The following is a 10,060-nucleotide window of genomic DNA, read 5'->3' as shown; positions in this document are numbered from 1 at the left end:
CCTCGGCTCTGATCCCGCCCGGCAGTCCCGGTGTTCCTCCATGACTGCAAACCCACGCACCCTGTTGGCTCCCGACGAGACAGACACAGAGGGGCCCTGAACTCCCACCCCCTGCCCCGCCAGATGCTCCTTGCCCCGCGTTCAGCACTGATCCATAACGATGATACTCAAGCACCTTCTCCTTTTTCTCCCTTCAAGTTAAGGAGGCTCCGTTCCCTTCTGGACCTTCCTCGTCGCTGGTTACATCCAGTATGGCAGAACCCCCATTCCCAATTCCCTGGTCACTGGTCTGGGACATTCCTGCTGTCCAGCCGCAGACTCAGCGTCCCCCGTGAAGCTCAGAGCCCTCCGAACAGGAGCCCTGCTGAGCCAGACTTCCCCCCGTCCCCAGCACTATGCCAGACTGCCTGCGACATGGGGAGAGGGCAGTGCTTTCCCGTCAGGTCAGCCCCAGGCTCTAGACTTGGTGGTGCTGGAGTCTCCATCAAAACATCCTCTTCCCCTTCTCCCCTCAGACTCAGGACGCTCCCACTGGAGAGCCCCACCGGGTGTGGGCCATACTGTCCTTACAGGTTTGGTTTCTTTTCCTGAGGCGTCACCTCACTGTCTGGTGTGACGGGGCAAGGCCAGATGGAGTGACGAAGTGGGGGAGTTTCTTGTTTTTCCTTGTTTCCTATGGGGAATTTTCTTAGTTTTCCTATGGTTTGCAGGCAGAGGGGGTGGGACTCAGTTTCCCTGGGTGCTACGGGTTTAACGGGGTGATGGGAGAGGGAGTTTGTTACAGAGGACTGGAGAGGGAACTTGGAGAGGGAACTTGGGACCCAACCACTGGTGTTATGGCTCAGAGAGGTGCAGTGCCAGGAGGTGGAGGGGCTTAACCCCAAGATAGAGTGGAACCCCTGGGAAGGACTGTCTCACTGAAAGGGGCACTCCACCCCCCATGGACCGCACGGGGCCAAGAGTGGGCCCGATCTGTGAGTCCATGACAGATGGCTACAGTAAAATAATGGGAGACAGATATATTAGCCACAGGCTAAACAAATCTCTGGTACCAGAATAAGCAAATGGCAGCTGCTCCAGGCCAATTAAGAGCTTTCCAGAAGGCAGGGAGGACGCTAGGTTGATTGGGACGCCTGAAGCCAATCAGGGGCTGGCTGAAACTAGTTAAAAGCCTCCCCGTTAGTCAGGTGGGCGTGCGTGTCCGGAGCTGTAGGAGGAAGTTGTGCTGTTGGAGAGACTGAGCTGTATACACCACATCAGGCACAAGGAAGGAGGCCCTGAGGTAAGGGTGAAGTGGAGCCTGAGGAAGTGGGGGCTGCTGTGGGGAAGTGGCCCAGGGAATTGTACGTGTCCTGTTTCTAAAAGGTCAGCTACCATAGCTGATACTATTAGGGGCCCTGGGCTGGAACCCAGAATAGAGGGCAGGTCCAGGCTCCCCCCTTTGCCCCCCTGATTAATCACTGAGACAGAGACAACAGCGACTGTGAGGGAGAGGGTAGCTTCTCCTCACCTCCCTTGCTGGCTTATGATGAAAATGGCTCAGTGGGCTGTGACCCCTTGTCTCTAGAGAGGAGGGCTACGTGGAGGGTCACAGGGAGCCTGTGAGGCTAGCGAAATCCACCAGGAAACGCGGGACCCACGGAGACAAGGACAGAGCTTTGTCACAACTGATGTCAGAGATTTGTTTAGCCTGTGGCTAATATATCTGTCCCCCATTACTTTAATAGAGCCAGCTGGCTTGCCCCATCACTCTGGTCATTGGCCATTTGCCCTGGTTATGGTCTTTGGTTGCCAACTTGCCCCCCTGTGGCTTTGTGCCAGAACGTACCGTTTTGTCAGTGGTTGTACATGCACTTTGTCACCCGGCTCCAGAGCTGGCAGGTCTCTGGCGGAGCTGGTGCAGTAAAACGCTTGTCCTAGTTCTCAGTGAAGCACCCGAGCACGCAGGCTCTAGCAATTGGCAGGAGAGTCTTTGTTCTCGGACTCCTCGGCCTTTGGGCGCGAGGGAATAGAGCTGAGCACGGGGCAGTCTCGGGGAATGGTTCCAGGGCGTTCGGGTTGTCAAAACTGTTCTTACAACATCCACGTTTGTTGCCAAATCTGAATCACTAGGTCCCGCCCGCCAGAGCTCCCAGAGTGCCCGCGGCCCCCGGCGCCCGCCCGAGCTCCCAGAGTGCCCGCGGCCCCCGGCGCCCGCCCGCCCGAGCTCCCAGAGTGCCCGGGGCCCCCGGCGCCCGCCCGCCAGAGCTCCCAGAGTGCCCGCGGCCCCCGGCGCCCGCCCGAGCTCCCAGAGTGCCCGCGGCCCCCGGCGCCCGCCCGCCAGAGCTCCCAGAGTGCCCGCGGCCCCCGGCGCCCGCCCGCCAGAGCTCCCAGAGTGCACGGGGCCCCCGGCGCCCACCCGCCAGAGCTACCAGAGTGCACGGGGCCCCCGGCGCCCGCCCGCCAGAGCTCCCACAGTGCACCGGGCCCCCGGTGCCCGCCCGCCAGAGCTCCCAGAGTGCACTGGGCCACTTTATCTTTCAGAAACAAATGAATCGTTTTGTGAGAAAGCCAAGTTCCTGCTGCATGAGCCTCGGGGCGCAGCGCTGCTGTCAGAGAGCAGGGGGGCTGCGGAGAGATGGTCAGGCCAAACGTGCTCAGTTTAGAAGCAAGAGGCCTGCATCTCCCACCCTGACTCCCCAGGGCTCCCGCCTTCTCCTAGCACCATCAGGTTGGAGCGCGCTGCAGGCCCCATCAAGCCCTTGGTGACACCTAGGGCCTCCGTTGTCTTTGAATTGGGCCCCCCGTGACCCCGTGTCATTGGCTGGAACTTGGCACCGACCGAGGGGGATGCTGCCCATGGAATAGACCCTGGCTCTCCCCTGCCACTGGGCTGGGCCGGCTCTGCAGTGTGCGGGGGAACACCAATCAGAACGCAGCAGCCTAGACTCTGATCCCCGCAGGGCATGGGGACAAGGGGCCTTGTGTCACTTGCAAGGGCTGAGCTGTAACTACTGATTCTACGGGCATGAGCCTGACGCCGGACGGCTGCCTTGTGCACACCCCCACAGGAGCTGGGGGGCCCGAGAGAATCCCCCCCGAGGATGGCTTGTGCCAGGTGGAGGGGGTCTCAGAGATGCAGGGCCCAGTCCCGGCCTCCCCCCAGCTGCTCAGCTCTCTAGTACCTCAGCAGAGCACGTCCTGCTCCTGGCCCAGACTGTTCTAGGAGCGTTGGGAGCTGGTGCCTTTCCTGAGTCTTTTCATAAAGCCCTACATGGCAGCCAGCCCACTGCCAGCACCGGGACCTGCCAAGTGGCTGGATCACGACCGGTAGCAGGGCCAGGGGCCGGGCCGAGAGGGGGCAGGCTGGCCTGAGCCCCATGGGTCAAGCCTCTGCCGACCTCCTGCACTGCCATCCTCCAGCTCTGCTCCGGCCGCTGCGGAGCTGAAGGAGTAAAACGTGCAGAGCTGCCCGGGTCGCAGTTTCCGGGTTCACTGCACCTTTGGCCTCCCTCCCGGGCCCCCACGTAAAATTTCCAGCTTCCCAGCTGTCACCTGCCAGACCAGGGGTTGGGTTTCAGTCCCTCTGCACCTCCCAGCAGGTTTGACAGGGTCCAGCACCTGTGGTTAACTCGTCCTGCAGGGGCTAGAGCAGGGTACACCCACCCCAGCCAGCCCTCACAAAGCAACCCCCTGTCCTCTTAGGGAAAAAGCTGCACAGCGAAAACAGATTTAAAAGCGAATCATGCAAAGCCGTCAGCCCAGCTCCACCCCAGGGCTCAGGGGTGTCGGATGTTCCAGCCCCGCAGCTGGGTTTGCTCACTTGGTTACCAGCTCAGGTCCCGTTTGAGGTCAAGAACCAGAACCCACTTGGGACAGTTCAGCCCTTTCTTTGGGCCTTGCTGTCTGGCCTCCTGCGACAGAACAGGTAACCATGGCCCAGGGCCCCCGCCTCAGCCCGAACCGTCCAAAGGCCGGTTTTTGTAGAGCCGGTGTTGGGGAATGGCCATCACTCAGCCCCAGAGACCCCAATACGCCAGCGCAGTGGTGCCTCACGCTGGAGTGGGGGGAGGCAGGTAGGGATTAGTGGGCTATGGGGAACCTCAGGCCCTCTGAGCCCACCGTTGCCTGGCTGGGGCAGACAGCAATTAAGTCTAAGGCTCCCCAGCCTTCCGGCTTGGGTAACCAACACGGCCCAGGCCTTCGGGGGGAGGGGGTCGGCTGCCACCCCAGAGGTGGGGTCGTCAGTGGCAGGGGGACCCGGGCCCACTTGACTCCACTGGGTCCCAGCCCTGGGCCCTAACCGTGGAGGGGAATCCTGCCACTGGGTCAGTGGGGACCCTGCCGAAACACGCTGACTCACTCTCTGGCAGGAAAACCAGACTAAAGTCTAGTTCTTCAGGACTACTTCCTACCACCGTCTGGGTGTAGGGCTCTGTATCCACAGTCCTCGGGCTCCTCGGGGCACTCGTCTGTCTCCTCCAGCTGCAGGGCACAGCTCCACTCGGGGGCAAGTCCAGGATCCTGTTGAGATCTCAGCTCCCTTGAAGAGACGTCTGCTCCCTCCAGTGCTCTCCTTGTATACTTCCTGCCCTGCGCCGGTGGGGAGGGTGGATTGAGCTCTGCTCCAGGGAGAGCGTAGGGATCCCTCACTCTCCAGTTTGGAGGGAAGCCACTTCGCCTCACTACAGCCAGGAACACACAAATACATGTCCCCTGGGCTGATGCAACAGGCTAGGTCATTCTACAGCTCCCACGGTCTGGCCCATCTCAGTGCAACGGCTTTCTGAGGTTTCCCTGTTTTAAACACAAAATAGAACGTGATCCCCCACAGATGCCACATGCAGTTGGAATGTGTGTCCCAGAAACTGCTACAGAAAATGTCTGAGTCGGAGCTGGCTGGGAGCTGGAGCAGGGCAAGGAAGGGGCAGAGGCTGGAGGTGGGTGAGGGTGGCTCAGGCCTTCCCCTTGCAGCTCTTCCAGGTCCCAGTGCTGCCGTCATTCCCAGGCACTGGGGAGTAGGAAGAATGTTTGCCAGGCTATTTTCAGCGGCATTGATTTGGAGACACCAGTTGCAGTAATGAATGCAGCCCTGGATCCAGCAAAGATTCTGTTCCCACCCAGCCACCGGCGGGGAAACACACGCGAGGGGCTGCTTCCCCCAGGGCAGTTGGAGAGCCTGCACCATGGGGTTTGCCCTCGCCCCCCTGGACAGCGCTGTGTGTTCCAGCGGGTAGCTGGGGAGTTCCCATGTCCCCAGGGACTGGTTCAGGGTGGTGCCATGGCTCTGGCTGCAGTATCTTCTTTACTTTCCATTCCTCTTTGTGGTGGATTGAGGCCGTGCCGGAATTTAAGCTGTTGCTTTAAGAGCTGGGTTCCCCCACCGCAACCTTTCCAGATCCTGCTTGCAGGCTTGTGCACTCTGTAGCAAGGCATTCGATTGGAATCAGTCTGAAAAGAGCCAGTTCAAAGCAGGGAAGAGGGAGTGAGCTGTGCCTCTCTGTCTGTAGGGAGCAGCCTGTTTTGTTTCTCTCTGTTTTGGGATTCTTGTGCATTTTGACTTGTAAGAAATAGGGGTCACATTGCAATTGTCCAGCACAAGGATTTTGTGTTTGTAAGCTATTTTTTCTAGTTGTACGCTAATTTCACCGTCATCCCAGTTCCCCCTCCCTGGCTGCATCAGGCTGTCGGACACATGGTGACCTCACTCCTATGGATCATGCCCTTCAGCACTGACGTTCCCCCTAGGAGAACCATTCCACCAGGCATTGGTTGGGTCCCTGAAGGCAGAGCTGCCGGTCCGTATCAGCACTCGAGCCTTGTGTCCGTCTCCTGCCCCTCGTGTATAAATTCATGCCCATTTTTAATTCCTGAACGCCGGCACTCTCCTCACAGGGCAGGATCTGTGAGCCCTCGGCCGACGCGGTGGCCTCCACGGGACACCGCCCAGTCAGGAACCTCTGACACAAACAGCTGGCTCATGGCCAATTAGCACCTACCAGTTAGTCCTTCCTTGAATTTATTTTTAATTATCCATTGTCCTATTAGCATCATTGGGAGCCAGAGGCCCTGACTCCAGGAGGAGAAAGCACCCGGAAAGGGATGAAATGCCACACCCCTCACAGGGTAATGCTCCAAACGGGCGTAGTTTGGGGTTTAATGTACCTACCCCACATCATTCAGAAGCTTAGCTGCCGTGCCTTTAGTTGAGGTATGATGTGTAGCTGCCAACTGCTGCCGTAAGCCTGTGGCCGAGGGGAAACACTGGTACCCCATGCGAAAGTGTCAGTTTTGTACAGCTCCAGAAACTCACTGCAACACGACTCTGACTGCAGTTTTCACTGTTTAAGTTAATTTCCACCCCCTCTTGTGGTGTTTATTAGTCACAGCTACCCACAGCCTGTATCACAAGATTTGGATTGGGTTTGCACGGGCAAGTTTGTTTTGTTTTCCAGAAATGCTGAAGCTGTTTAGCATGTGGCAAAAATGGCAAATAGCAACCTGCTGCCAATATACTCCCATGAAATGTTTTCCCATCGCATATTCTGAATGGCAGCGTGTCTCACAAGTGATCAATAGTTTTTATATTTTCAATTGAAATTCGCTGCCCAGATCTCTCAGTGAAACGTGCCCCAGGGCCAGGCAATCGCTGCGGAGTGGTAGATATGAATTCCTCCTGGAACGCTTCTCCATTTGTAAACGTTTGTACAGACAATGTAGCAGCGAGGCTGCCTGGTAGAACATTTCAATGTGTAATTGCCTACGAGGCAATACCACCAGCCTTTGAAATAGTCTGAAAACTGGCTTTTGAATTCAGTGACATGCACCGTTCAGTGTTAGTGTTAGAGACAACACTGTGCAGCTTCGATCAAAGTGCTCACTACGCAAAAATGGCAGTTTGGATACTAACGTAGCGAAAAATGGTGGTAGTGATGGTGGTAACGTTAGCAACATACTTTGGGAACTCCACCCCGCAGGGAAGTTACGGTCTATGAAGACATGGAGGATACAAGCTCCTTAGAGCTTACACCAAAAAGAAAGACTCTCCACAACTTTGAAAAATGTATTCTTTGTCAAGAAAATCCAAAGAATGCCAAACGCCACCAGAATTCAGTGCTGCTGGCGGCAGAAGGCAGGAGATGAATTGTACTGATGGCTACTGGAGGAGTTGTCTAGGTTAGAGGATTTGCCACCAATGCTCCTGCACGAGAGCTGTGTTCACAAACACACACAAGTCAAAGTTGGTGCATGTCAGAGTTGTCTTGAACCCAGGAAAGGAAACAGACACTGAATCAGAGACTGTGTTTATCTGCTTCTCTAGCTACCACGGCAAGCCCGTCCTCCCGAGCCTGGGCCGGTCGCATTGTTTGCTTGAGAAAAACAAAACAGACAAACTTCCTAAAATAGAAACCATCGAGACAGCGCCAATCGAAAGAAGGCAGCACTCAGAAGAGATGACGACACGTTGCGCAGAAGATCTGTGAAGACTTGATTGCTACGGACGCCGTTTATCACACATCTGCCTTTCTTCCCACTTGAGTAAAATTAATCAAAGCAAAACCAGCTAGTTACAGTACAATAGTCACCTTATGACACTGCATTTTGTCAGCTGATTGAAGAGCTAGACAATGATCGTATGTACAACAACACGAAAGCTCTTCTCCTGCCCAAGGGGCTACACAGACCTAAGGCCCTGCACTGCCCTCAGATGTACACCGCTCAAGCTATTCCCGGCAAGATTAGAAAAACACGGTGGTTCTGCAATTTCGTTCCATGCACAGCATGGACAAGGCACGTCTACCATTGCTCTAGGCAGCGCAATAACATCAGCTGATCCTATCCAGGCTGCTAGCAAACTGAACCAGGCACGTAAGCCCTCCAAGCGTTTGGTGGATGTTCTGGTGAGGGAGCCGGATGAGCCGCTTTCCAATGACCAAGTAGTTGGTATAACCCCGCTTCAATCCTTCGGGCTGAAAGAGCCCAAATGAAGCCTCTGCATATTATCCAAAGCAGGTATTTGCAGTTTACAGAGGGCAGCGACTTTTGTCTCCAGCTGGTGCAGGAGTCTGTCCTTTGGTTGGTAGATAAAGGGGCCCATAATTCAGCCAGCAACGAGTACCAGGCTTCAGGAGACATTCAGAGAAGGTGTCTGTCAAGTGCGGAGCACCTCCCATTAACAGTTCCAAGACAATCACACCACTGCACACGCGCCTTCCTGCTCAGCCGCCCCATGAGTTTGGGCCTCGCAGTTTAATTGACAGACGGCGCGTCCATGGGTCTGCATCAGTTATGATGAGCTGAGACCGATCATCAGCAGGGCTGCAAAAACTGCAGGGAGGTGTGTGTCACAGGGCGCGTCGCTCACCGCCAGACGGGCGCCTCCTCCTGATTAGCTCGAGGCCGGTGCCCCCTGTCCACGGCCAAAGCTCTCTGGCCTCAGTGAAGGGGTAACCCGAGTCGATTCCATCCCGGCACAACACTTACCGACTGGGCACGGCTAGTTTGTTCAATTTCAGCTTTAACCCCCCCGGCAAAGTCAGACCATTGCCCCGGTTCACACCCCAGCAGGCTCCCAGCAGCGCCGGACATGTCCTCTACCAAGCAGAGCCGAGTTACAAGGGGACGTAGTCAGGGTTAGGTGGGCGACAGCCTCTGCTGCTTCGGGGCTTGAGCCAACCTGACCCACGGGGCCATCCTGCAGCCGCTGGCAGTGGCTCAGGGATGGGATCCCGGGCAAGGGGGGCCCAGTCTCAGCAATGGCGGCGATCCCAGTGCACCCCACAGACAACGCCCAGGGGAACAGATAAAGGGGCAGCAGGGGGTTGTAGTGGGTGTCCAGGAATCGGGTAACGTGAACCCACTGGGGTGCTCCCTGTGTTCAGGTTTAGATGCCGTCAGAGCAGCAGTGTGGCTGGAGCAGGCCTGGCCTGGGGGCAGTTAGAAACAGGGGGATTTAGTGCCCCCCGGGCCACGTGGCTCCATCACAGCACGTTTGCTGGGTACAGAAGACAGGATGGGGCTCCGTGCTGGCCAAGGAGGGAAAGACCCACTGCACAATTACCTGGGTCCTGTCCGGATTTTGTTGTTCCTCCTGCCTCTGAAGCATCAGAGCTGGCGAGAGCTGGACCCAGGCCAGGGCTCTGAGGCTCCCCAGAGAATCCCCTCTCAGGGGCCCGGCCCATGGGCCTTGGTCCCCTTAGGAATCTCCCCCCCACGCGACTGGCAGCAACCTGGGGGAGGGGGGGGGGTGTTTCCTCCCTCTGCAGGCAGCATGAGGTGCAGGCCCCACGCTGGGATCGTCTGGCCGCCTGCCCTACTCACTGCCCGGTCATGGGCCTCAGCCCAGGGGGGCCCCCTCGGTCCCCCCGTTCCCTGCCTGTGAGCACAGGGGTTTAGGCTCGTGCAGGCCCAAGGCTGGGTGCCGGGTTGGGATGGGGGACCTGTGGGCTCCTTTGCTTTGGCACAGCGGGCTGGCGAGGCTGCTGCGGGGCGGCACTGCCACTGGGCACCTGAGCTGTGTGAAGCAGACGCATCGAGCGGCCTAGTTGACCAAGAGCCGCTCTGGTCCCTGGTGCACTGACCGGCTCGGCTCCCCGGCTCGGCCCTGGCTGGGCTGCGAGGCCTTTCGGAGACGCTCCTCAGCTCACCCCCACCCTCTCCTGTCCCAGCCCAGCAGCGTCTACTGCCCGCTTCAGAGGGCGAGGGGCTAACAGACCACACGGGCCTCGGAGCAGCGTGAGCCTGCACGGCTGGGGCAGTAACGGGTCGGGGGTCAATGCTCCGGCTTGGAGCAGCTGAGTCCAGCCCGGTTAGAGCGCCCCTGGCAGGGCGCGGACCAGACCCTGGTTCTGCTGCGAGGCGAACGCTGGCACCAGCAGAGTCACCATCAGCCCTGGCAGCCAGCCCAGCCCAGCGCCCTACAAGCCCCGGCACAGGGATGGGACACACCATGCCCGAGCAGCGCCAGCTGGGACAGGCGGGGGTGGGGACTGGCCGGCAGCCGGGCTCTCAGCCCCACGAGCCAGTGGGCGAGAACAGAGTGTACAGTGCCCCCAGGGCAGGTCACTCGGGGCCGGGGTAA

The sequence above is a fragment of the Chrysemys picta genome, chromosome 7 (genome assembly GCF_011386835.1).
Source record: "Chrysemys picta bellii isolate R12L10 chromosome 7, ASM1138683v2, whole genome shotgun sequence".
NCBI lineage: Eukaryota > Metazoa > Chordata > Testudines > Emydidae > Chrysemys > Chrysemys picta.
This window is presented reverse-complemented; position numbering follows the sequence as displayed.